General features: G+C 51.4%; 1 long non-coding RNA gene across 1 annotated transcript in view; it reads left to right on the top strand.

The window, feature by feature from the left end:
• LOC125460538 (uncharacterized) overlaps nucleotides 1-25,993 on the top strand; it is a 33,376-nt gene extending 7,383 nt beyond the window's left edge. Inside the window, exons 2-3 of the long non-coding RNA XR_007249274.1 lie at nucleotides 12,201-12,263; nucleotides 24,313-25,993. This is a non-coding gene — a long non-coding RNA (uncharacterized LOC125460538). The remainder of the gene's footprint in view (nucleotides 1-12,200; nucleotides 12,264-24,312) is intronic.
• Nucleotides 25,994-26,333: the final 340 nt, after the last annotated feature.

Below are 26,333 nucleotides of genomic sequence, written 5' to 3'. Positions count from 1 at the left end.
TACTGAGGGAGTGCCGCACTGTCGGAGGGTCAGTGCTGAGGGAGCGCCGCACTGTCAGTGGGTCTGTACTAAGGGAGCGCCGCACTGTCGGAGGGTCAGTGCTGAGGGAGCGCCGCACTGTCGGAGGGTCAGTACTGAGGGAGCACCGCACTGTTGGAGGGTCAGTGCTGAGGGAGTGCCGCACTGTCAGAGGGACAGTACTGAGGGAGTGGGCACTGTCAGAGGGTCAGTGCTGAGGGAGCGCCACACTGTCGGAGGGTCAGTGCTGAGGGAGTGCCGCAGTGTCGGAGGGTCAGTACTGAGGGAGTGCCGCAGTGTCGGAGGGCTAGGCCTGAGGGGGTGCCGCACTGTCGGAGGGTCAGTGCTGAGGGAGTGCCGCAGTGTCGGAGGGCTAGGACTGAGGGGGTGCCGCACTGTCGGAGGGTCAGTACTGAGGGAGTGCCGCACTGTCAGAGGGTCAGTACTGAGGGAGCGCCGCACTGTCAGAGGGTCAGTACTGAGGGAGTGCCGCACTGTCGGAGGGGCAGTACTGAGGGAATGCCGCACTGTTGGAGGGTCAGTGCTGAGGGTGCACTGCACTGTCGGAGGGTCAGTGCTGAGGGAGTGCCGCACTGTCGGAGGGTCAGTACTGAGGGAGCGCCGCACTGTTGCAGGGTCAGTGCTGAGGGAGCGCCGCACTGTCGGAGGGTCAGTACTGAGGGAGTGGGCACTGTCAGAGGGTCAGTGCTGAGGGAGCGCCGCACTGTCAGAGGGTCAGTACTGAGGGAGTGCCGCACTGTCGGAGGGTCAGTGCTGAGGGAGCGCCGCACTGTTGGAGGGTCAGTGCTGAGGGAGTGCCGCACTGTCAGGGGGGTCTGTACTGAGGGAGTGGGCACTGTCAGAGGGTCAGTGCTGAGGGAGCGCCGCACTGTCAGAGGGTCAGTACTGAGGGAGTGCCGCACTGTCGGAGGGTCAGTGCTGAGGGAGCGCCGCACTGTTGGAGGGTCAGTGCTGAGGGAGTGCCGCACTGTCAGGGGGGTCTGTACTAAGGGAGCGCCGCACTGTCGGAGGGTCAGTGCTGAGGGAGCGCCGCACTGTCGGAGGGTCAGTGCTGAGGGAGTGCCGCACTGTCAGAGGGTCAGTGCTGAGGGAATGCCGCACTGTTGGAGGGTCAGTGCTGAGGGAGTGCAGCACTGTCAGAGGGTCAGTGCTGAGGGAGTGCCGCACTGTCGGAGGGTCAGTGCTGAGGGAGTGCCGCACTGTCGGAGGGTCAGTGCTGAGGGAATGCCGCACTGTCGGAGGGTCAGTGCTGAGGGAGCGCCGCACTGTCAGAGAGTCAGTACTGAGGGAGTGCCACACTGTCAGAGGGTCAGTACTGAGGGAGGGTCAGTGCTGAGGGAGGGTCAGTGCTGAGGGAGTGCCGCACTGTCGGAGGGTCAGTACTGAGGGAGCGCCGCACTGTCGGAGGGTCAGTACTGAGGGAGCGCCGCACTGTCGGAGGGTCAGTGCTGAGGGAGTGCCGCACTGTCGGAGGGTCAGTGCTGAGGGAGCGCCGCACTGTCGGAGGGTCAGTGCTGAGGGAGCGCCGCACTGTCGGAGGGTCAGTACTGAGGGAGCGCCGCACTGTCGGAGGGTCAGTACTGAGGGAGCGCCGCACTGTCGGAGGGTCAGTACTGAGGGAGCACCGCACTGTTGGAGGGTCAGTGCTGAGGGAGTGCCGCACTGTCAGAGGGACAGTACTGAGGGAGTGGGCACTGTCAGAGGGTCAGTGCTGAGGGAGTGCCACACTGTCAGAGGGTCAGTACTGAGGGAGCGCAGCACTGTCAGAGGGTCAGTACAGAGGGAGCGCCGCACTGTCAGAAGGTCAGTGCTGAGAGAGTGCCGCAGTGTCGGAGGGTCAGTGCTGAGGGAGCGCCGCACTGTCAGAGGGTCAGTGCTGAGGGAGTGTCGCACTGTCAGAGGTCGGTGCTGAGGGAAAACCGCACTGTTGGAGGGTCAGTGCTGAGGGAGCGCCGCACTGTCAGAGGGTCAGTACTGAGGGAGCGCCGCACTGTCGGAGGGTCAGTACTGAGGGAGTGCCGCACTGTCGGAGGGTCAATACTGAGGGAGTGCCGCAGTGTCAGAGGGTCAGTGCTGAGGGAGTGCCGCACTGTCGGAGGGTAAGTGCTGAGGGAGTGCCTCACTGTCAGAGGGTCAGTACTGAGGGAGCGCCGCACTGTCGGAGGGTCAGTGCTGAGGGAGCGCCGCACTGTCGGAGGGTCAGTACTGAGGGAGCGCCTCACTGTCAGAGGGTCAGTAGTGAGGGAGTGCCGCAGTGTCGGAGGGTCAGTACTGAGGGAGCGCCTCACTGTCAGAGGGTCAGTAGTGAGGGAGTGCCGCAGTGTCGGAGGGTTAGTACTGAGGGAGTGCCGCACTGTCAGAGGGTCAGTGCTGAGTGAGTGCCGCACTGTCGGAGGGTCAGTGCTGAGGGAGTGCCACACTGTCGGAGGGTCAGTGCTGAGGGAGCGCCGCACTGTCAGAGGGTCAGTAGTGAGGGAGTGCCGCAGTGTCGGAGGGTTAGTACTGAGGGAGTGCCGCACTGTCAGAGGGTCAGTGCTGAGTGAGTGCCGCACTGTCGGAGGGTCAGTGCTGAGGGAGTGCCACACTGTCGGAGGGTCAGTGCTGAGGTAGTGCCGCAGTGTCGGAGGGTCAGTACTGAGGGAGTGCCGCAGTGTCGGAGGGCTAGGACTGAGGGGGTGCCGCACTGTCGGAGGGTCAGTGCTGAGGGAGTGCCGCAGTGTCGGAGGGCTAGGACTGAGGGGGTGCCGCACTGTCGGAGGGTCAGTACTGAGGGAGTGCCGCACTGTCAGAGGGTCAGTACTGAGGGAGCGCCGCACTGTCAGAGGGTCAGTACTGAGGGAGTGCCGCACTGTCGGAGGGGCAGTACTGAGGGAATGCCGCACTGTTGGAGGGTCAGTGCTGAGGGTGCACTGCACTGTCGGAGGGTCAGTGCTGAGGGAGTGCCGCACTGTCGGAGGGTCAGTGCTGAGGGAGCGCCGCACTGTCGGAGGGTCAGTACTGAGGGAGTGGGCACTGTCAGAGGGTCAGTGCTGAGGGAGCGCCGCACTGTCAGAGGGTCAGTACTGAGGGAGTGCCGCACTGTCGGAGGGTCAGTGCTGAGGGAGCGCCGCACTGTTGGAGGGTCAGTGCTGAGGGAGTGCCGCACTGTCAGGGGGGTCTGTACTGAGGGAGTGGGCACTGTCAGAGGGTCAGTGCTGAGGGAGCGCCGCACTGTCAGAGGGTCAGTGCTGAGGGAGCGCCGCACTGTCGGAGGGTCAGTACTGAGGGAGCGCCGCACTGTCGGAGGGTCAGTACTGAGGGAGCGCCGCACTGTCGGAGGGTCAGTACTGAGGGAGCACCGCACTGTTGGAGGGTCAGTGCTGAGGGAGTGCCGCACTGTCAGAGGGACAGTACTGAGGGAGTGGGCACTGTCAGAGGGTCAGTGCTGAGGGAGTGCCACACTGTCAGAGGGTCAGTACTGAGGGAGCGCAGCACTGTCAGAGGGTCAGTACAGAGGGAGCGCCGCACTGTCAGAAGGTCAGTGCTGAGAGAGTGCCGCAGTGTCGGAGGGTCAGTGCTGAGGGAGCGCCGCACTGTCAGAGGGTCAGTGCTGAGGGAGTGTCGCACTGTCAGAGGTCGGTGCTGAGGGAAAACCGCACTGTTGGAGGGTCAGTGCTGAGGGAGCGCCGCACTGTCAGAGGGTCAGTACTGAGGGAGCGCCGCACTGTCGGAGGGTCAGTACTGAGGGAGTGCCGCACTGTCGGAGGGTCAATACTGAGGGAGTGCCGCAGTGTCAGAGGGTCAGTGCTGAGGGAGTGCCGCACTGTCGGAGGGTAAGTGCTGAGGGAGTGCCTCACTGTCAGAGGGTCAGTACTGAGGGAGCGCCGCACTGTCGGAGGGTCAGTGCTGAGGGAGCGCCGCACTGTCGGAGGGTCAGTACTGAGGGAGCGCCTCACTGTCAGAGGGTCAGTAGTGAGGGAGTGCCGCAGTGTCGGAGGGTCAGTACTGAGGGAGCGCCTCACTGTCAGAGGGTCAGTAGTGAGGGAGTGCCGCAGTGTCGGAGGGTTAGTACTGAGGGAGTGCCGCACTGTCAGAGGGTCAGTGCTGAGTGAGTGCCGCACTGTCGGAGGGTCAGTGCTGAGGGAGTGCCACACTGTCGGAGGGTCAGTGCTGAGGGAGCGCCGCACTGTCAGAGGGTCAGTAGTGAGGGAGTGCCGCAGTGTCGGAGGGTTAGTACTGAGGGAGTGCCGCACTGTCAGAGGGTCAGTGCTGAGTGAGTGCCGCACTGTCGGAGGGTCAGTGCTGAGGGAGTGCCACACTGTCGGAGGGTCAGTGCTGAGGTAGTGCCGCAGTGTCGGAGGGTCAGTACTGAGGGAGTGCCGCAGTGTCGGAGGGCTAGGACTGAGGGGGTGCCGCACTGTCGGAGGGTCAGTGCTGAGGGAGTGCCGCAGTGTCGGAGGGCTAGGACTGAGGGGGTGCCGCACTGTCGGAGGGTCAGTACTGAGGGAGTGCCGCACTGTCAGAGGGTCAGTACTGAGGGAGCGCCGCACTGTCAGAGGGTCAGTACTGAGGGAGTGCCGCACTGTCGGAGGGGCAGTACTGAGGGAATGCCGCACTGTTGGAGGGTCAGTGCTGAGGGTGCACTGCACTGTCGGAGGGTCAGTGCTGAGGGAGTGCCGCACTGTCGGAGGGTCAGTGCTGAGGGAGCGCCGCACTGTCGGAGGGTCAGTACTGAGGGAGTGGGCACTGTCAGAGGGTCAGTGCTGAGGGAGCGCCGCACTGTCAGAGGGTCAGTACTGAGGGAGTGCCGCACTGTCGGAGGGTCAGTGCTGAGGGAGCGCCGCACTGTTGGAGGGTCAGTGCTGAGGGAGTGCCGCACTGTCAGGGGGGTCTGTACTGAGGGAGTGGGCACTGTCAGAGGGTCAGTGCTGAGGGAGCGCCGCACTGTCAGAGGGTCAGTGCTGAGGGAGCGCCGCACTGTTGGAGGGTCAGTGCTGAGGGAGTGCCACACTGTCAGGGGGGTCTGTACTAAGGGAGCGCCGCACTGTCGGAGGGTCAGTGCTGAGGGAGCGCCGCACTGTCGGAGTGTCAGTGCTGAGGGAGTGCCGCACTGTCGGAGGGTCAGTGCTGAGGGAGCGCCGCACTGTCAGAGGGTCAGTACTGAGGGAATGCCGCACTGTTGGAGGGTCAGTGCTGAGGGAGTGCAGCACTGTCAGAGGGTCAGTGCTGAGGGAGTGCCGCACTGTCGGAGGGTCAGTGCTGAGGGAGTGCCGCACTGTCGGAGGGTCAGTACTGAGGGAGTGCCGCACTGTCGGAGGGTCAGTGCTGAGGGAGCGCCGCACTGTCAGAGGGTCAGTGCTGAGGGAGCGCCGCACTGTCGGAGGGTCAGTACTGAGGGAGGGCCGCACTGTCAGAGGGTCAGTACTGAGGGAATGCCGCACTGTTGGAGGGTCAGTGCTGAGGGAGTGCAGCACTGTCAGAGGGTCAGTGCTGAGGGAGTGCCGCACTGTCGGAGGGTCAGTGCTGAGGGAGTGCCGCACTGTCGGAGGGTCAGTACTGAGGGAGTGCCGCACTGTCGGAGGGTCAGTGCTGAGGGAGCGCCGCACTGTCAGAGGGTCAGTGCTGAGGGAGCGCCGCACTGTCGGAGGGTCAGTACTGAGGGAGGGCCGCACTGTCAGAGGGTCAGTGCTGAGGGAGCGCCGCACTGTCAGTGGGTCTGTACTAAGGGAGCGCCGCACTGTCGGAGGGTCAGTGCTGAGGGAGCGCCGCACTGTCGGAGGGTCAGTGCTGAGGGAGTGCCACACTGTCGGAGGGTCAGTGCTGAGGGAGTGCCGCAGTGTCGGAGGGTCAGTGCTGAGGGAGTGCCGCAGTGTCGGAGGGTCAGTGCTGAGGGAGTGCCGCAGTGTCGGAGGGCTAGGACTGAGGGGGTGCCGCACTGTCGGAGGGTCAGTACTGAGGGAGCGCCGCACTGTCGGAGGGTCAGTGCTGAGGGAGTGCCGCAGTGTCGGAGGGTCAGTGCTGAGGGAGTGCCGCACTGTCAGAGGGTCAGTGCTGAGGGAGCGCCGCACTGTCAGAGGGTCAGTGCTGAGGGAGCGCTGCACTGTCAGAGGGTCAGTACTGAGGGAGTGCCGCACTGTCGGAGGGTCAGTGCTGAGGGAGCGCCGCACTGTCGGAGGGGCAGTACTGAGGGAGTGCCGCACTGTTGGAGGGTCAGTGCTGAGCGAGTGCCACACTGTCAGAGGGTCAGTGCTGAGGGTGCACTGCACTGTCGGAGGGTCAGTGCTGAGGGAGTGCCGCACTGTCGGAGGGTCAGTGCTGAGGGAGTGCCGCACTGTCGGAGGGTCAGTACTGAGGGAATGCCGCACTGTTGGAGGGTCAGTGCTGAGGGAGTGCCGCACTGTCGGAGGGTCAGTGCTGAGGGAGTGCCGCACTGTCGGAGGGTCAGTACTGAGGGAGTGCCGCACTGTCGGAGGGTCAGCGCTGAACGAGTGGCACATTGTCGGAGGGTCAGTGCTGAGGGAGCGCCGCACTGTCGGAGGGTCAGTGCTGAGGGAGCGCCGCACTGTCGGAGGGTCAGTGCTGAGGGAGCGCCGCACTGTCAGAGGGTCAGTGCTGAGGGAGCGCCACACTTTCGGTGGGTCAGTACTGAGGGAGCGCCGCACTGTCGGAGGGTCAGTGCTGAGGGAGCGCCGCACTGTCGGAGGGTCAGTGCTGTGGGAGCGCTGCACTGTCGGAGGGTCAGTGCTGAGGGAGTGCCGCACTGTCAGAGGGTCAGTGCTGAGGGAGCGCCGCACTGTCGGAGGGTCAGTGCTGAGGGAGTGCTGCACTGTCGGAGGGTCAGTGCTGAGGGAGTGCTGCACTGTCGGAGGGTCAGTGCTGAGGGAGTGCTGCACTGTCAGAGGGTCAGTGCTGAGGGAGTGGGCACTGTCGGAGAGTCAGTGCTGAGGGAGTGCCGAACTGTCGGAGGGTCAGTGCTGAGGGAGCGCCGCACTGTCGGAGGGTCAGTACTGAGGGAGTGCTGCACTGTCGGAGGGTCAGTGCTGAGGGAGTGCCGCACTGTCAGAGGGTCAGTGCTGAGGGAGTGCCGCACTGTCGGAGGGTCAGTGCTGAGGGAGTGGGCACTGTCGGAGGGTCAGTGCTGAGGGAGTGCCGCACTGTCGGAGGGTCAGTGCTGAGGGAGTGCCGCACTGTCGGAGGGTCAGTGCTGAGGGAGTGCCGCACTGTCGGAGGGTCAGTGCTGAGGGAGTGCCGCACTGTCGGAGGGTCAGTGCTGAGGGAGCGCCGCACTGTTTGTGGTTATGTATTTCAGATGCAATGCTGAATCAATGCCCTCTCTGACCTGAAACTGACTGAGTAAACCGCACTGAATTATTTTCAAAGAGGATTGCTTCCCCAGTGTATTCAGCACTTTATTGTCTCTCAAATACCACGACAAGAAGTGATTACCTGGTTGCTGTCACATTGCTGCTTGTGTTAACTTACTGTAAGTATATTAGCTGTGGCATTTCCCATATCACAACAGGAACAAAGCTTTAACACGGCAGTCATTGGATGTAATTCAGTTTGTGACATCCTGGGGTTAAAAATGCACCATAAACAAGCAATTGTTTATTTTGTTCTTTACTTCATCTATCAAGATGCTGTGTGACCACTCTCATTCAGTTCCTAGTGGTGGTGAGTAAGGCTGACCTTGAAGAATCCTTTGTTTGTAGGTTTTAACATTCCTTGTTGTCAGTTTGGCCCAAGACATTGCACCAGGGACACTCAGAGACCTCTCTTCCTGTTACTGATTGTTCCCATCCTAATTAAGGCAAGAGAGAGGGTGAGAAGATGAATGAATTCAGGGTGAGCAGGCTGATTGATAGCTTGGATTGCAATGTCAGTCTTGATTAAGTGTCGAGAGGGCTTCACTTCTAAACAAATGTCATCATCTCACCAGCCACCGCATACCGAGCATTTGTTTATCACTGACAGTTAAAGTGGCTTGTATTACATGAGGTTGAAGAGACTATCCATTACACTCATTTCATTTCCACTCTGGTTCCCCAGCTGTTGTTTGGCAGGAACATGAATGTAGAAAATCTCATAAATCCTTGGTGAAACCAGGAGCCACCATCCAATGCCCTTCCCAGCCCGCTTCAAGGTTTCCAGTCTCACGTTATTTAATTGGAGAATGTCAATGCTTACATACACACGAACTACAGACAGGAAGCAAACTGCTGCTTCTTCTGGTCAGTCTAATGCATCTCAAATCCTACCCAGAAGAGTAGTAACAGCGATGTAAAGAGACACACACAGCACAGGCTCATTAGGGAGATAAATATTTAGGAAACTCCCCATTGACCACAGCACACTATCCAATCCCTCCCCCAAGAATACAAGAAATAGCAGGCCTTTCAGCCCACTATGCCTGCTACATCATTCCATGTGGTTATCATTATGACCTCAGCCTTCCTGCCCTATCCCTCGATTCCCTGAGAGTTATGTCTGTCCCGGTTTTAAATATATTCAATGATGGAGCATCCACATCCCTTTGTAGTAGAGAATTCTAAATATTATCAGTCCTCTTAATCAATGAATTTCTCCTCATCCCAATCCCGAATAACAGCTTCAGGATAAGAGACAGTGTTTTAGATAGCCCTCCCAACCCTGGCCCACGACCAGCAGAAACCACCTCTTGGTGTTTGTCTATACCTTAATCTTCGATAACTCAACAAGGTCATTTTGTATTCATCTCAACTCACACCAAGGAAATTGGCAGTCCAGTGATATTATCACGAGACTATTAATTCCGAGACCCAGGTAGTATTCTGGGGCCATGGGTTTGAATCGCACCGCGGCAAGTGGTGGAATTCGAATTCGATAAAAAATATCTGAAAACAAGAGTTTAATGATAACCATGAAACCATTTTGGATTTTCAGGGGTAAGGCTCATTTGGTTCACTAATGTACTTTAGGGAAGGAAACTGCCATCCTTACCTGGTCTGGCCTATGTGTGACTCCAGGCCCATAACAAGGTCGTTGACTCTTAACTGCCCTCTGGGCAATTAGGGATGGACAATAAATGCTGCCTGTCCAGCAACTCCCTCATTCTATGAATGGATAAAAATAAATTGGTGATCCACGGGATCACATTAGACCTGAATAATCTTTCCAGCTACTTCCCTCTTGTAAAAGGTGATCTAGACAGAAATGGATCCAGTTCATTTTTTTCTTTTATTCATTCACATGATGAGGGTGTCACTGGCCAGGGCAGCATTTATTGCCCATCCCTAATTGCCCAGAGTCAACCACATTGCTGTGGGTCTAGAGTCACATGTAGGCCAGACCAGGTAAGGATGGCAGTTTCCTTCCTAAAGGACATTAGTGAACCAGAGAACAATTGGCAATGGACTCAATTAGATTCTTAATTCCAGATATTTTTGTTGAATTCAAATTTCACCATCTCCCACGGCAGGATTTGAACCCAGGTCCCCAGAATGTTATCCAGGAGTCTAGATTAACAGTCTACCAATAACACCACTAGGCCATTGCTGCCCCATACTTGACAAGATTTGGTGAATGCTTTCACAACATCAGCAAGCAGTCAGACTGCTATTCCCTGGGAAAGGAATGAGACCGCTGTTTTATTCAGAAAAGAGAGGCACAGAGCATTAAAGCAGTGTCAGTAACTCCTTTTTTTAATTCATTTGTGTGGGATGTGGGCATTGCTGGCTGCATTTACTGCCCGGTCCCTAGTTGCCCCCTTGAGAAGGTGGGGGTGAGCTGCCTTCTTGAACCGCTGCAAAACACATTCTGTGGGTTGACCCACAATGCCCTTAGGGAGGGATTTCCAGGATTTTTGACCCAGTGACAGTAAAGGAACGGCAATATACTTCCAAGTCAGGATGGTGAGTGGCCTTGGAAGGGAACTTGCAGGGGGTGGTGTTCCCATGGATCTGCTGCCCTTGTCCTTCTAGATGGAAGTGGTCGTGGGTTTGGAAGGTGCTACCTGTGGATCTTTGGTGAATTTCTGCAGTGCATCTTGTAGATGGTACACACTGCTGCTACTGAGTGTTGGTGGTGGAGGGAGTGGGATGTTTGTGGATGTGGTGCCAATCAAGCGGCTGCTTTGTCCTGGATGGTGTTGAGCTTCTTGAGTGTTGTGGGGGCTGCCCCCATCCAGGCAAGTGGGGAGTATTCCATCACACTCCTGACTTGTGCCTTGTAGATGGTGGGACAGATTTTGGGGAGTCAGGAGGGAAGTTACTCGGCTGCAGTATTACCAGCTTCCGACCTGCTCTTGTAGCCGCTGTGTTCATGTGGTGAGTCCAGTTCTGTTTCTGGTCAATGGTAACCCCCAGGATGCTGATCGTGTGGGATTCAGAAATGGTCTCACTATTAAATGTCAAGAGGTGGTGGTTCGATTGTCTCTTATAGGTGGTGGTCATAGTGTGGCATTTGTGTGGCACAAATGTTATTTGCCACTTGTCAGTCCAAGCCTAGGTGCTGTTCAGATCTTCTTGCACTTGGACATGGACTGCTGCAGTGTCTGAGGTGTGGTGAATGGTGCTGAACATTGTTCAATTTTGCATTGTGTAATTCGGGAATGTAACTTGGTATGGAAACAGAAGGCTATGATTTTCAGCTTGATGATTTTGTAAATGCAAATCCCTAAATTCAGCTCCTTGTTTGCTGGTGATTAATCTATCACTCATTCTAAAGGAGGGGCGTTCTTCAGTAATATGCAGCATTGTTTGTTTATCTCTGAAAGTGCATGAGGGGTTTGTGCTGAGGCACCAGGCATGGTGTGTGTCTGTACCGGGGGCCCTGGCTTGTCCTGAGCATACTTAGCAAGGGCCACTCTCGCTTTCATAGATCAAAGTCTACCACTCATTGGATGGGGCTTGTCACAAGGATCTTGTTAATGGGTTCCTTCCCAATTCCTTGATCAAAAGGATATAGCTGCTAAGCCTTGCTCAGGAAAGTTGTTCTATATGGGCCAGTAGGTGGGTTTAACAGGGCCATCATTGAGACGAGGGGGTTCAATTAGCTGGGACAGTTGGCTTGTGATGCAGAGTGACGTCAACAGTGTGGGTTCAATTCCCATACCGGCTGAGGCTACCATGAAAATGGACTCTCCTTCTCAAGTCCTCCCCCTGCCCGAGGTGTGGTGATCCTCAGGTTAAACCAGCTTCAATTGCCCCTCTCTGAAGGTACAGCAGCCCTATGATCCTCTGGGACTATGGTGTCTTTACATTTATCTAGAGAGTGTGTGTGAAATATATCACCAATGGCTTTAACTAGTAGATATGTAAAAGTGACGATTGTGAGGACCGGAAGCCAGGGGAGGGGTGAATGGATATTTTTCTGATTAGAAACAAGAGTTCAATGCCCACCAGCAATCATTTCCATTTCTTGTAAGATATGAATGACCTTGATTCGGGAATAGTGGGGTAGTCAGGGATCTGAATGGGTTAGCCCCACCCCAGCCCTTTTACAAAGGCATTACAGGGTTCTATGCTCAGGCATGGGGCTTCTAGCCACAGCCAATGGCTGAAGCAATTGCTGTTCAGCTGTGACGGCAGAATAGCTAGAACCTCGATGGGCCTCCAGATGTTTACAGGCAGAGGGTCCTTCCTGATGAGGGCTTGTGTTTCCATCAAACCCACATGAAGAAGGCATCAGGCCAACCTTGGGTATTATTTTCCTGAGTCAATTTGTGCATTGAAATTGAATTTCAAAATGGGAAGCTCCTCTGAACAGCCCGCAGATTGTGGGAAAGCGATCAGAACTGCCTGTGGTGCCATTGCTGGGAATGAGGGTGGGGTGGGGGTGGGGGGAGGGGTGGGTGGTGGTGTGTGAGTGGCCACAGTCTCAAAGCTTGTCATTAATATTTAACTTGGCAACATAGTAAATAGTGTGTGTGATAATGGCAGACTCAGGGGGCATTGTGAACTGGGCAAACACACGGTTAATACAATTTAGTACAGAGAAGTTGAAGTAATGTATTTCTGGAGGAACAACATGGTGAGACTATAATTTAATCTGGAGGTAGGCAGGTGTAAGTGCAGTAGGAAATTGAGTGTACTTATGAATGTCAGTGTGAGATTGCTAGGGTGTTCAAACAATATGGGGTTTATGAGTAGGGATATTGATTTGAGAAATAAGACTGACACGCTAAACTTTTTCCATCACTTCAGCTGCAAAGCAATGACCAGCTCTGGACACAATACTTCAGGAAGGATGTGCAGGTCTTGGATCAGGTACGTAAGAAATTTATGAGCAATGTGCTAAACAGGAGGGATGGCAGATATGAACAGAAACAGATGAAGCTGTGTTAGCGCTCAGCACAGCAGGGAAGGCGAAGGGGAGATTTAATACAGGCGTCCAAAATGGTGAGAATTTTTGATGTAATAGTTGTGAATGAGGAGTGTTATAGTCGGGGAGTAGATTTGGAGTAGATGTGAATTAAAGACAGGATGGAATCTTATAGAGGTTTGCGTGACATTGGCCATGTCAAGACTTCTGACCAAATCAGATGAGACAATTCCAGCAAAGCTCAACTCAACATCGGGAATATCTCACTGCATCGTTTATGCTTTGGACAAGTCGAATGGTAAGTTTCTCACTAGTCAGTGACGAGTTGCTAATTAAATGGGATTACTACTTACTAAATAAAAACCAAAAGAACTACAGATGCTATAAAGCAGGAACAAAAACAGTAGTTGCTGGAAAATCTCAGCAGGTCTGGCAGCATCTGTGAAGGAAAAAACAGAGTTAACATTTTGGATCCAGTGACCCTTCCTCAGAACTGATGGTGGCTGGGAAAACGTCAATTTACATGCAGATAAAAGGAGAGGGAATGGGATACGGAATAAACAATAGGATAGGGCCTACAGTGAAATTAATGCTGGTGGGCAAGAAGAGAGATTGGAACAGAAATCCCGTCAGAGAGAGGAGCAGAACTTCTTCAGGGGGGGCATGCCTAGAAGAGATACTAAATGCTTTGCTAAGACTCCAACCCATCCCATTAACTGTTTATTAATTCGCATGTGGGGTATGAACATCGCTGGTTGGCCCAGCATTTATTACCATCCCAAGTTACCCTAGCTCGGGCATATCTGTATTCCCTTCTTGAACCGCTGCAGTCCATGTGCTGTAGGCTGACACACAATGCCCTTAGGGAGGGAGTTGCAGGATTTTGACCCAGCAACAAGGAGCAGCGATATATTTCCCAGTCAGGTTAGCGAGTGGCTCGGAGGGGATACTTGCAGGGAATACTGCTTCCATGTACCTGCTTCCCTTGTCCTAGATAAGGTCAAAAATTACACCACACCAGGTTATAGTCCAACAGGTTTATTTGAAAACACGAAGCTTTCTAAGCGCTGTTACTTCATCACTTGGGTACAAACATATTCCCTTGGCTTGTCTCTGGTTCGCTCCCACTCTTTTCTAAGTAAGAGTCAATGGTTCAAACCACTGAATGACAAAGCTAGGAGTGTGAGACCCTTTCAAACTCATGGCTCCTCACTTTCCAAAGTGATAAGTAGTTCAGCAGACAGACACCTTTACCAGTGCATCATATATGCTTCTTTATGGACTGTGCAGGATACTTTTTTTAGACTCTAATGTGAGATAGGCATCACTGGCAAGACCAACATCTGTTATCCATCCCTAACTGCCTTTGAACTGAATGGCTTGCTTGGCCATTTCAAAGGTGACCACATTGCTGTGGGTCTAGAGTCACATGGAGGCCAGAACAGGTTAAAGACAGCATTTTCTTTCCAGGAAGAATATTAGTGAACCAGATGGGTTTTTACAACAATCTGGTGATAGTTTCATTGGTCACCATCACTAAAACTGCATTCCATGCTCTATTGAATTCCTCCAGTGTGGAAAAGACCATTCAGCCTATTGAGCTTCCAACAATCCTCTGAAGAGCATCCCACACAGACTCACCCAGTCCCCTAACTTATCCCTGTAACCCTACATTTCCCATGGCTAACTCACTTAGTCTGTGCAGAACACAATGGGATATTTAGTGCGGCTGATCCACCTAAATTGCACATCTTTGGACTGTGGGAGGAAACCAGAGCATCTGAACAAAACCATAAGACCATAAGACATAGGAGTGGAAGTAAGGCCATTCGGCCCATCAAGTCCACTCCGCCATTTAAATCATGGCTGATGGGCATTTCAACACCACTTCCCTGCACTCTCCCCGTAGCCCTTGATTCCTTTTGAGATCAAGAATTTGTCGATCTCTGCCTCGAAGGCATCCAACGTCCCGGCCTCCACTGCACTCCGTGGCAATGAATTCCACAAGCCCACCACTCTCTGGCTGAAGAAATGTTGTCTCATTTCAGTTTTAAATTGACCCCCTCTAATTCTAAGGCTGTGCCCACGGGTCCTAGTCTCCCCGCCAAACGGAAACAACTTCCTAGCGTCCACCCCTTCTAAACCATACACCTTCTAAACCTTCTAAAACCCACACAGACACAGGGAGAACATGCAAACTCTACACAGTCACCTGAGCATGGGATTGAACCTGGGTTCCTGGTGCTGTGAGGCAGCAGTGCTAACCAGAGTCACCGTGCTGCCCTTTTATTAGCTGAATTTAGAATCCACCATCTTCCGTGGTGTGACTCGAACCATTAGTCTGGGACTCTTGATTACTCATCCAGCAACATGACAACTGCATCACTGGTGTTCTGAAACACTCAGGCAGGCATATCCTATCATTGTACAGTTGGTGAGGATTGGTCCGCATCTCTGATGGTTCCATCCTACGTTTCTGGACCTCCTTGCTTCTAGATTTACCAAGTTCCTCTCCGTTCTTGGCTTGCCTGTGGTAACCTTTTAAAAAACCTGTCATGGGATGTGGGCATCACTGGCTGGGCAAGCATTTATTGCCCATCCCTAGTTGCCCCTTGAGAAGGTGGGGGTGAGCTGCCTTCTTAAACCACTGCAGTCCATGTGCTGTAGGTTGACCCACAATGTCCCTTGGGGCGGAATTCCAGGATTTTGGCCCAGTGACGCAGAGGGAACAGTAATGTATTTCCAAGTCAGGGAGATGAGCGAATGACTACTCAAATCTTCTTGGCTTGACTACCCAAACAGCATGCTTTTTTTGTGGGAGAGATCATCCATCAGTATCTTGATCAAGTTTTTTGAGGAGGTGACGAAGATGATTGATGAGGGAAAAGCAGTAGATATTGTCTACATGGACTTCGGTAAAGCCTTTGACAAAGTCCCTTATGGTAGACGGTACAAAAGGTGAAGTCACATGTAATCAGGGGTGAGCTGAATACAAACTGGCTTAATCATAGGAGATAGAGCGTAGCGGTGGAAGGATGCTTTTCAGAATGGAGGGCTGTAACTAGCGATGTTCCACAGGGATCAGTGTGGGACCTCTGCTGTTGTTGATCTATATAAATGATTTAGAAGAAAATGTAGCTGGTCTAATTAGTAAGTTTACAGATGATACAAAAATTGGTGGAGTTATGCATAGTGAAAAGGAGTGTTAGAAGACACAGCAGGATATAGATCAGTTGGAGGCTTGGGCAGAAAAATGGCAGATGGAGTTTAATCCTCAACATGTGAAGTGCTGCATTTGGAAAGACAAGTATAGGTGAAACATATACAGTGAATGGCAGAGCCCTTAGGAGTATTGATACGCAGAGGGATCTGGGTGTGCAGGTCCACAATTCACTGAAGGTGGCAGCGCACGTAGGTCAGGTATTAAAAAAGACCTAAAGCATGCTTACCTTCATTGGAAGGGGCACTGAGTATAAGGATAGACAAGTTCTGGATGTGAGTTTGCTCGCTGAGCTGGAAGGTTAGTTCTCAGACGTCTCGTCACCATTCTAGGTAACATCATCAGTGAGCCTCCGACAAAGCGCTGGTGTTATGTCCCACTTTCTATTTATCTGGTTAGGTTTCCTTGGGTTGGTGATGTCATTTCCTGCGTTGGTGATGTCATTTCCTGTTCTTTTTCTCAGGGGATGGTAGATGGGCTCCAAATCAATGTGTTTGTTGATGGAATTCTGGTTGGAATGCCATGCTTCTAGGAATTCTCGTGCATGTCTCTGTTTGGCTTGTCCTAGGATGGATGTGTTGTCCCAATCAAAGTGGTGTCCTTCCTCATCTGTATGTGAGGATACTCGTGATAGTGGGTCATGTCGTTTTGTGGCTAGTTGATGTTCATGTATCCTGGTGGCTAGCTTTCTGCCGGTTTGTCTAATGTAGTGTTTGTCACAGTTCTTGCAAGGTATTTTGTAGATGACGTTCGTTTTGCTTGTTGTCTGTATAGGGTCTTTTAAGTTCATTAGCTGCTGTTTTAGTGTGTTGGTGGGTTTGTGGGCTACCCTGATGCCAAGGGGTCCGAGTAGTCTGGCAGTCATTTCCGAAATGTCTTTGATGTAGGGGAGCGTGGTTATGGTTTCTGGGCCCGTTTTGTCTGTTTGTTTGGGTTTGTTGCTGAGAAATCGGCGGACTGTGTTCATAGGGTACCCATTCTTTTTGAAGACAAGTTATGCTGCAGCTTTATAGAACTTCAGTTAGACTACACTTGGGATATTGTGTACAGTTCTGGTCACCACACTATCAGAAGGATGTGGATGCTTTGGAGAGGGTACTGAAAAGGTTTACCAGCAGATTTACTGATTTGGGGGATTGTAGCTACGAAGAAAGATTGGATAGACTGGGTTTGTTTTCACTGGAACGTAGGAGGTTGAGGAGCGACCCGACAGAATTTTATAAGATTGTGAATGGCGTGGTTAGAGTGGAAAGTACGAGGCTTTTTCCCAGGGTGGAGGTGTCAATTACTAGGGGGCACAGGGGCAAGATGCAAGTGGTGAGGAAACAAGTTTAAAAGAGATGTACGAGGCAAGTTTTTCACACAAGGGGTGGTGAGTGCCTGGACCATGGGGGTGGAAGCAGGCACAATAGCAGCATTCGAGAAGCACCTGGACAAATACATGAACAGGAAGGGAACAGAGGGATAAGGATCCTGTAAGTGAAGACAATTTTAGGATATAAGGGCAAACTGTTGGTGCAGGTTTGGAGGGCCGAAGGGCCTGTTCCTGTGCTGTACTGTTCTTTGTTCCTGCCTTGTTTTCTGGACACACCCAGTTTTGCCTTGCACTGCCTTTTCTTCTGTTATTCAGTCTCTTCCATTCCTCCACTGTATCGCCCAGTACTGCCCTTCCCCTGTCTCTGTACTTCCTGAACTTCCAGACCTGCCAGGTCTACCTTGAACTCCCAGTTTTTATACCTGGGTCATCAGGGATTGGCATTAAATGTGAACACTGCCATTGGTATTCACTTTCTGAGAATCAATAAAGCATATTTTTTGGACTTAAGGATTTGACAATGTTGGCAATTGAAATTTAAATCTATATGATGCTGTAATCATCTCCTACATTCGTTAACAAAGAGTAGAAACACTTGATCGGAGTGCATACTTACAGATAATCCGATCACTACTGTATTTATATCATGCGGTAATTTAGCAGGCAGCCAGGTTACAGTAAGCACAGGATTGTGAATCTGGCAGGATGCACTGTGTCGATATCCTGCACAGCAGAATCAGTCAGATTCCTCGGGAACAAGGTGTTCATGAGTGGTGATCTTTCAGCTGGCAAAACACTGGAAAATATTTCCTTAAAACAGGCAGTGATTCAACACAGCAATGTGGTTGACTTTTAACTGCTCTCTGAAATTTCCACGCACGTCATTCAGCTCAAGGGTAACTAGGGATGGGCTGCAAATATTGGCCCAGCCTGCAACATCTACATGCCGTAGAAATGTAAAGACACGAAATTCAACTAAACCGCATGCTGCTGTTAATCATACTATCACTTTTAGTTCAGAGACCAGTCAGAGCACATTCTGTACTGATTGCTTAAAAAGAAAAGTCAAAGCTTTTTGTCTTGCACTTATCAGGTTTGAAACACAGGAAAACTGAGCAAAGTAACAATAATTTATCCATTGTGAGAGGAGCGTTCTGCCTGGTTGGACAGTGGTTATATGGCATAGTGATGTAGCAGGAAGTGTTCACTAATTCAAACCAGGCAAGTTGACTCTGAATGTTCAGAGAATTATCCTGGGGTTGCTGAAGGGATTGGCTGATTCTACAGTCCTTTTCTCACTGATGAAGGTGCAACATTTGGACATATTCCTTGTGCCTATTATAAAGAATGCTGAAACAAACATTAAAATAATGTCGAGCATTTTCAATACTTTCTTTTTTCACCCCAGTTTCCAGAAACTGTTTACACCTCCTGAGGTAAATCTGTCTTCTGCCTTTCAAGGTTTTACTTAAATGGCCATTCCTCGGGTTGATTTCCCAGGCAGTGAGTATCAGATCGCTACACTAAGATATTCTCACTATGATTCATGAACCATCAGACCCCAGGCCTTCACACTCTGACTCCTGTCCTAATTTGTGACAATTGACAACCAATCAATACTCACTGACCTCATCAGGCCCTGGTCCAGCAACATCTTAGCCCAGGGCTGGCACAGAGGCTCAGTGATTAGCACAGCTGCCTCACAGCACCAGGAACTGGGGTTTGATTCCACCCTTGGGTGACTGTCTGTGTTCCATTTGCATGTTCTCCCTGCGTCTGTGTGGGTGTGCTCTGGTTTCTTCCCACAGTCCAAAGATGTGCAGGCTAGTTGTATTGGCCTTGCTAAATTGCCTGTAGTGTTCGGGGACGTGTGGGTTACAGGGTGGTGGGTCTGGGTGGGATGGCCCTGAGGGTCAGTGTGGACTTGTTGGGCTGAAGGGCCTGTTTCCACACTGTAGGGATTCAATGATTTTGATTCCATCAAAGTATAAGAATTGGGAGCAGGAGTAGTCCATTTGGATCCTTCTTCTGCAAGGTATTTTGTAGATGACGTTCGTTTTGCTTGTTAATACCTGCAAGAACTGTGACAAACACTACATTGGACAAACAGGCAGAAAGCTAGCCACCAGGATACATGAACATCAACTAGCCACAAAATGACATGACCCACTATCACTCGTATCCTTACATACAGATGAGGAAGGACACCACTTTGATTAGGACAACACATCCATCCTAGGGTAATAAAATGTGAGGCTGGATGAACACAGCAGGCCAAGCAGCATCTCAGGAGCACAAAAGCTGACGTTTCGGGCCTAGACCCTTCATCAGAGAGGGGGATGGGGAGAGGGAACTGGAATAAATAGGGAGAGAGGGGGAGGCGGACCGAAGATGGAGAGTAAAGAAGATAGGTGGAGAGAGTATAGGTGGGGAGGTAGGGAGGGGATAGGTCAGTCCAGGGAAGACGGACAGGTCAAGGAGGTGGGATGAGGTTAGTAGGTAGCTGGGGGTGCGGCTTGGGGTGGGAGGAAGGGATGGGTGAGAGGAAGAACCGGTTAGGGAGGCAGAGACAGGTTGGACTGGTTTTGGGATGCAGTGGGTGGGGGGGAAGAGCTGGGCTGGTTGTGTGGTGCAGTGGGGGGACGGGACGAACTGGGCTGGTTTAGGGATGCAGTGGGGGAAGGGGAGATTTTGAAACTGGTGAAGTCCACATTGATACCATTAGGCTGCAGGGTTCCCAGGCGGAAAATGAGTTGCTGTTCCTGCAACCTTCGGGTGGCATCATTGTGGCAGTGCAGGAGGCCCATGATGGACATGTCATCTAAACAATGGGAGGGGGAGTGGAAATGCATCCTAGGACAAGCCAAACAGAGACACACATGAGAATTCCTAGAAACATGGCATTCCAACCGGAACTCCATCAACAAACTCATTGATTTGGAGCCCTTCTACCACCCCCTGAGAAAAAGAACAGGAAATGACATCACCAACGCAGGAAATGACATCACCAACCCGAGGAAACCTAACCAGATAAATAGAAAGTGGGACATAATACCAGCGCTTTGTCGGAGGCTCACTGATGATGTTACCTAGAATGGTGACGAAACGTCTGAAAACTAACCTTCCAGCTCAGCCAGCAAACTCACATCCAGAACCTCAACCTGAGCCACAAATCTTCTTGTCCATTCTGTAACCTCTCCCTACCTCTTAACCTCCACACGCCCCGGACAATTCTTCGTTGTCCATTCTGTAACCTCTCCCTACCTCTTAACCTCCACACGCCCCGGACAATTCTTCATTGTCCATTCTGTAACCTCTCCCTACCTCTTAACCTCCACACGCCCCGGACAATTCTTCGTTGTCCATTCTGTAACCTCTCCCTACCTCTTAACCTCCACACGCCCCGGACAATTCTTCATTGTCCATTCTGTAACCTCTCCCTACCTCTTAACCTCCACACGCCCCGGACAATTCTTCGTTGTCCATTCTGTAACCTCTCCCTACCTCTTAACCTCCACACGCCCCGGACAATTCTTCGTTGTCACTGGTTAGATTTAAGGACGATGTTGCCTTGGATGAAGTGTTTCTGTTACGAAAGGAGGTTGGGCAGATTGGGGTTGTTTTCCTTAGAGAAGAGGAGACTGAGTGGGGCGTGACTGAGATGTATAAAATTCCGAGCGATTTGGAGGAATCCTTCCCCTTGATGGAGGGATCGATGACTGGGATGGGGGGAATAGATTGAAGGTAAGGGCCAGGAGGCTCAGTGGGATGTGAGGAAAAGCTTTTTCACCCGGAGGCTGGTGGGAATCTGGAACTGAGTGGCTGCAGGGACAGACGACAGAAACCCTCATTGCTCTGAAGTAGTATTTAGATGTACATTGCAATAGCACGACATACACGCCTCTGGGCGAAGTGCTGCAAAATGGGATAAGGATAGATATAAAAACAGAAGTTGCTAGAAATGTTCGGCCAGTCTGGCAAGCATCTGTAGAAGGGTCACTGGATTCAAAATGTTAATTCAGATTTGTCTCCACAGATGCTGCCAGACTTGCTGAGCTTTTCCATCAACTTCTGTTTTTGTAGCTGATTTAGAGCATCTGCTGTTCTTTCGGTTTTTAATCAAAGTAGTTAGGTGGTGGTTTTTGACTGGTATGGACATGATGGTCCAAATGGTCTTTTTCTGTGCAGTAGATCTCTATGGCTCTATATCAGCATTGGCTCTGGTTTTGCAGATGGAGTCAGGTCTATTGTGGCCTTGCTGAGAATTGATAGGAGGAGAGGAGGCAGGTTGTAGGTTCCAGCAACTGTCTTCCATTTACCATCTCTCACTGTTCTCTCTCAGGGACTGCTCTTGTTTATTGGAAGTTCTCAACCCCATCTTTGATGATGAATCACCTCTTTGGCCACAATAATGACTGACAGAAAAATCTACTGCAATGTGCAAGCCATCCTAACTGTTTGGAACAGGCTATAGAGACTACAGTGTTAATGGGAACTGCAGATGCTGGAGAATCCAAGATAACAAAGTGTGAATCTGGATGAACACAGCAGGCCCAGCAGCATCTCAGGAGCACAAAAGCTGACGTTTCGGGCCTAGACCCTTCATCAGAGAGGGGATGGGGAAAGGGAACTGGAATAAATGGGGGAGAGGGGGAGGCGGACCGAAGATGGAGAGAAAAGAAGATAGGTGGAGAGGAGAGTATAGGTGGGGAGGTAGGGAGGGGATAGGTCAGTCCAGGGAAGATGGACAGGTCAAGGAGGGGGGATGAGGTTAGTAGGTAAGAAATGGAGGTGCGGCTTGGGGTGGGAGGAAGGGATGGGTGAGAGAAGAACAGGTTAGGGAGGCAGAGACAGGTTGGACTGGTTTTGGGATGCAGTGGGTGGAGGGGAAGAGCTGGGCTGGTTGTGTGGTGCAGTGGGGGGAGGGGACGAACTGGGCTGGTTTTGGGATGCAGTGGGGGAAGGGAGATTTTGAAGCTGGTGAAGTCCACATTGATACCATTGGGCTGCAGGGTTCCCAAGCGGAATATGAGTTGCTGTTCCTGCAATCTTCGGGTGGCATCATTGTGGCAGTGCAGGAGGCCCATGATGGACATGTCATCTAAAGAATGGGAGGGGGAGTGGAAATGGTTTGCGACTGGGAGGTGCAGTTGTTTGTTGCGAACTGAGCGGAGGTGTTCTGCAAAGCGGTCCCCAAGCCTCCGCTTGGTTTCCCCAATGTAGAGGAAGCCACACCGGGTACAATGGATACAGTATACCACATTGGCAGATGTGCAGGTGAACATCTGCTTAATGTGGAATGTCATCTTGGGGCCTGGGATAGGGGTGAGGGAGGAGGTGTGGGGGCAAGTGTGGCATTTCCTGCAGTTGCAGGGGAAAGTGCCGGGTGTGGTGGGGTTGGAGGGCAGTGTGGAGCGAACAAGGGAGTCACGGAGAGAGTGGTCTCTCCGGAAAGCAGACAGGGGTGGGGATGGAAAAATGTCTTGGGTGGTGGGTTCGGGTCGTAGATGGCAGAAGTGTCAGAGGATGATGCGTTGTATCCGGAGGTTGGTGGGGTGGTGTGTGAGAACGAGGGGGATCGTCTTTGGGCGGGTGTGGCAGGGGCGGGGTGTGAGGGATGTGTTGCGGGAAATGCGGGAGACGCGGTCAAGGGCGTTCTCAACCATTGTGGGGGGAAAGTTGCAGTCCTTGAAGAACTTGGACATCTGGGATGTGCGGGAGTGGAATGCCTCATTGTGCGAGCAGATGCGGCGGAGGCGGAGGAATTGGGAATAGGGGATGGAATTTTTGCAGGAGGGTGGGTGGGAGGAGGTGTATTCTAGGTAGCTGTGGGAGTCGGTGGGCTTGAAATAGACATCAGTTACAAGCTGGTTGCCTGAGATGGAGACTGAGAGGTCCAGGAAGGTGAGGGATGTGCTGGAGATGGCCCAGGTGAACTGAAGGTTGGGGTGGAAGGTGATGGTCAAGTGGATGAACTGTTCGAGCTCCTCTGGGGAGCAAGAGGTGGCGCCGATACAGTCATCAATGTGTAACGGTGGAAGAGGTGGGGTTTGGGGCCTGTGTAGGTGCGGAAGAGGGACTATTCCACATAACCTACAAAGAGGCAGGCATAGCTGGGGCCCATGTGGGTGCCCATGGCCACCCCCTTAGTCTGTAGGAAGTGGGAGGAATCGAAAGAGAAGTTGTTGAGGGTGAGGATGAGTTCGGCCAGGCGGATGAGGGTGTCGGTGGAGGGGGACTGGTCGGGCCTGCGGGACAGGAAGAGGCAGAGTGCCTTGAGGCCATCTGCATGCGGAATACAGGTGTATAGGGACTGGATGTCCATGGTGAAAATGAGGTGTTGGGGGCCAGGGAATTGGAAGTCCTGGAGGAGGTGGAGGGCGTGGGTGGTGTCACGGATGTAGGTGGGGAGTTCCTGGACCAAAGGGGAGAAAATGGAGTCCAGATAGGTGGAGATGAGTTCAGTGGGGCAGGAGCAGGCTGAGACGATGGGTCGACCAGGGCAGGCAGGTTTGTGGATTTTAGGAAGGAGATAGAAACGGGCCGTGCGGGGTTGGGGAACAATGAGGTTGGAGGCTGTGGGTGGGAGGTCCCCTGAGGTGATGAGGTCATGAATGGTGTTGGAGATGATGGTTTGGTGCTCGGGTGTGGGGTCATGATCGAGGGGTGGTAGGAGGTGGTATCGGAGAGTTGGCATTTGGCCTCGGCGATGTCGAGGTCAGTGCGCCATACTACCTACTCTCCTCTCCACCTATCTTCTTTTCTCTCCATCTTCGGTCCGCCTCCCCCTCTCTCCCTATTTATTCCAGAACCCTCACTCCATCCCCCTCTCTGATGAAGGGTCTAGGCCCGAAACGTCAGCTTTTGTGCTCCTGAGATGCTGCTGGGCCTAGTGTGTTCATCCAGCTTCACACTTTATTATCAGAGTCTACAGTGTCTTCCCTTTCTGTTTCTTGTTTGTGCGCATGTGGACTTCAACAACAATTTGCATTTATAAAGCACTGACAATGCAATTAAATGTCCTAAGATGCTTTGCAGGGTCTCTGTAAAGAGGAATTTGACATCAAGTCGCATAAATCAATATGGGACTGGATGTCTGAAAGCTTGTTCAAAGGGAGATAAGTTTTCACAAGTTTCTAGAGGAGAATTGAGGCAGAGAGGTTTATAGAGGAAATTCTAGAGCTTAGAGTCAAGGCAGATGAATGACTGGCCACAAAGTTTAGAGGGATTAAAATCAGGGATACTCAAGAGGCCAGAACTGGAGGAGTACAGAGATCTCAGAGGCGGTACAGAAATATGAGAGCACTTCAAAAGCATTCGTTGGCAGTCAAGTGGTTTGGAAAGTGCTGTGTTAGTGAAATGCACTATCTTTATGCAAATTCTTTTTTCTCTTTCCTTCCTGGCTCCCTGTGAGCTAGCAGCAGTAGCAGAGCTGATAATGTAAGTTAATCTTTTGCAGGTAATTTGCTGAACTGCTTTCGGGAATGAATGAACATGGGAAGGATTCCACAACAAAGTCAAATTTGGAACCACATCCTGGAAACCGTCACGGCATGTCTAACGTATTCACTATGTCAGCCCATACCTGGAAGCAATAAACAGAACACAGGCTGTACTGGCTATTTCCATGTTTTCTGTTTCAGAGTATGATATAATCAGTGGTATTATCCCAGTGGTCAGTGTTTAAAAAATTCAATTCTCAAACCTTATAGATGGTTATAGGTCAGTACAGTACCACATTATAACCAAGGAAAAACACTCGCCTCCACAGAATCCCTCAAAATGCTGTGCATTCAATGAAGTATTTTTTAAAATTACAATCGCGGCTGTATTGCAGGAAACATTGCTGCCATTTTGCATAAAGCAAGTTACCCCAAAGCAATAATGTGATAATGACCAGATAATGCGTTTTAGTGATGTTGGTTATGGGATAAATATTAGCCCCAGAACATTATAGAGGACACCCACTACTGACAGTAGTGCCATAGGGATTTTTACTTTCATTGACAGGGAAGGCAGGGCCTTGATGTGACAACTGAGCACAAAGACAGCAGCCTCTAAAAGTGCAGCACTCATTTAGCACTGTATTTGTGTGTCACTGTTGGTGTGATACTCGGATTACAGCACTTAAAACCTACAGCCTTCTGGCTCAAAGGCAAAAACACGAGCACTGAGCTACAGCTGAAAATCTATAGCTTTGCATATCTGTCATCATATTACAATGTCTGTTGTTCAATATCCTTCCTTTCTTCAGCGCAAGCTTGGAGGGCTGAAGGGCCTGTTCCTGTGCTGTAATTTTCTTTGTTCCTTGTTTCTTTCAAAATGTTAATGTCCCAGCTTCCTCTGCTGGGTGGTGATGGAGACATTACGGTAATCTGCATTTACAAGTTCACTGACGACACCATTGTAGGCCAGATATCAAATAGTGGTGAGACTGAATACAGCAAAGATATAGAATGCTTGGTGACATATTGCAAAGACAACAATCTCGCCAGCTATATTAGCAAAACTAAAGAGCTCATCATTGACTTCAGGAAGCAAGAGGAGGACACGTCCCTATTTACATCAATGGAGCTGAGGTGGAGATGGTCGAGAGGGTCAAGTTCCTAGGAGTGATGATCATCAACAATCTGCCCTGGACCACTATGTGGATGCAACAGTCATGAAGGCAGAACAATGCCTCTTCTTCCTCAGGAGGCTACGGAAATTCAGCATGTCCATAAGGACCCTCGCCAACTTTTACAGACGCGTCATAGTAAGCATTCTATCTGGATATATCACCACCTGGTATGGCAACTGCTCAGCCCAGGACCATAAGAAGCTACAGAAAGTTGTTTACACAGCCCAGACAATCACATAAGCCAACCGTCCATCCATAGACTCTATCTACATTTCTCGCTGCCTCAGAATGGTAGCCAATGCCTTCAATAACCCTTCCCACTCTAGTTATATTCTCTTCTAACCAACTTTGTCAGAGATAAGATACAGAAGCTTGAACACATCCCAACAAGCTCAAGAACAGCATCTTCTCTGCTGTTATTAGACTTCTGAATGGACTTCTCAAATTTCAAGTCTAATGTTGATTTTACTTGTGTGGACCTTCTCTGCAGCTGTAATTTTGGATTCCTCACTCTGTTCAATCACCCTGTGATCTTTGTGTCATTGTATGTTCTGATCTGCCTGTACTACATGCAAAAGAGAACTTTTCACTGTATTCATGTACACATGACAATAATAAATCAAATCAAATCAAATCAAAATGTCATGACCTGACATAGACTAGAGACATAGGCTAATGCTCTGGGGACTTAGGCTCAAATCCTGCTTCAATAGCTAGTGGAATTAAAATTCATTTGATAAAACCTGGAATTGAAAGTGAGCCTCACTAAGGGTATCCGTGAACTGTCACCAATTGTTGTAAAAACCATCTGGCTTACTGATGTCCTTCAGGGAAGGAAGTCTGCCATTCTTGCCAGTCCA

This window comes from Stegostoma tigrinum, chromosome 11 (assembly GCF_030684315.1).
Source record: "Stegostoma tigrinum isolate sSteTig4 chromosome 11, sSteTig4.hap1, whole genome shotgun sequence".
Lineage (NCBI taxonomy): Eukaryota > Metazoa > Chordata > Chondrichthyes > Orectolobiformes > Stegostomatidae > Stegostoma > Stegostoma tigrinum.
Note: the sequence above shows the minus strand (reverse complement) of the source record. Positions and strands in the feature narration are given on the sequence as shown.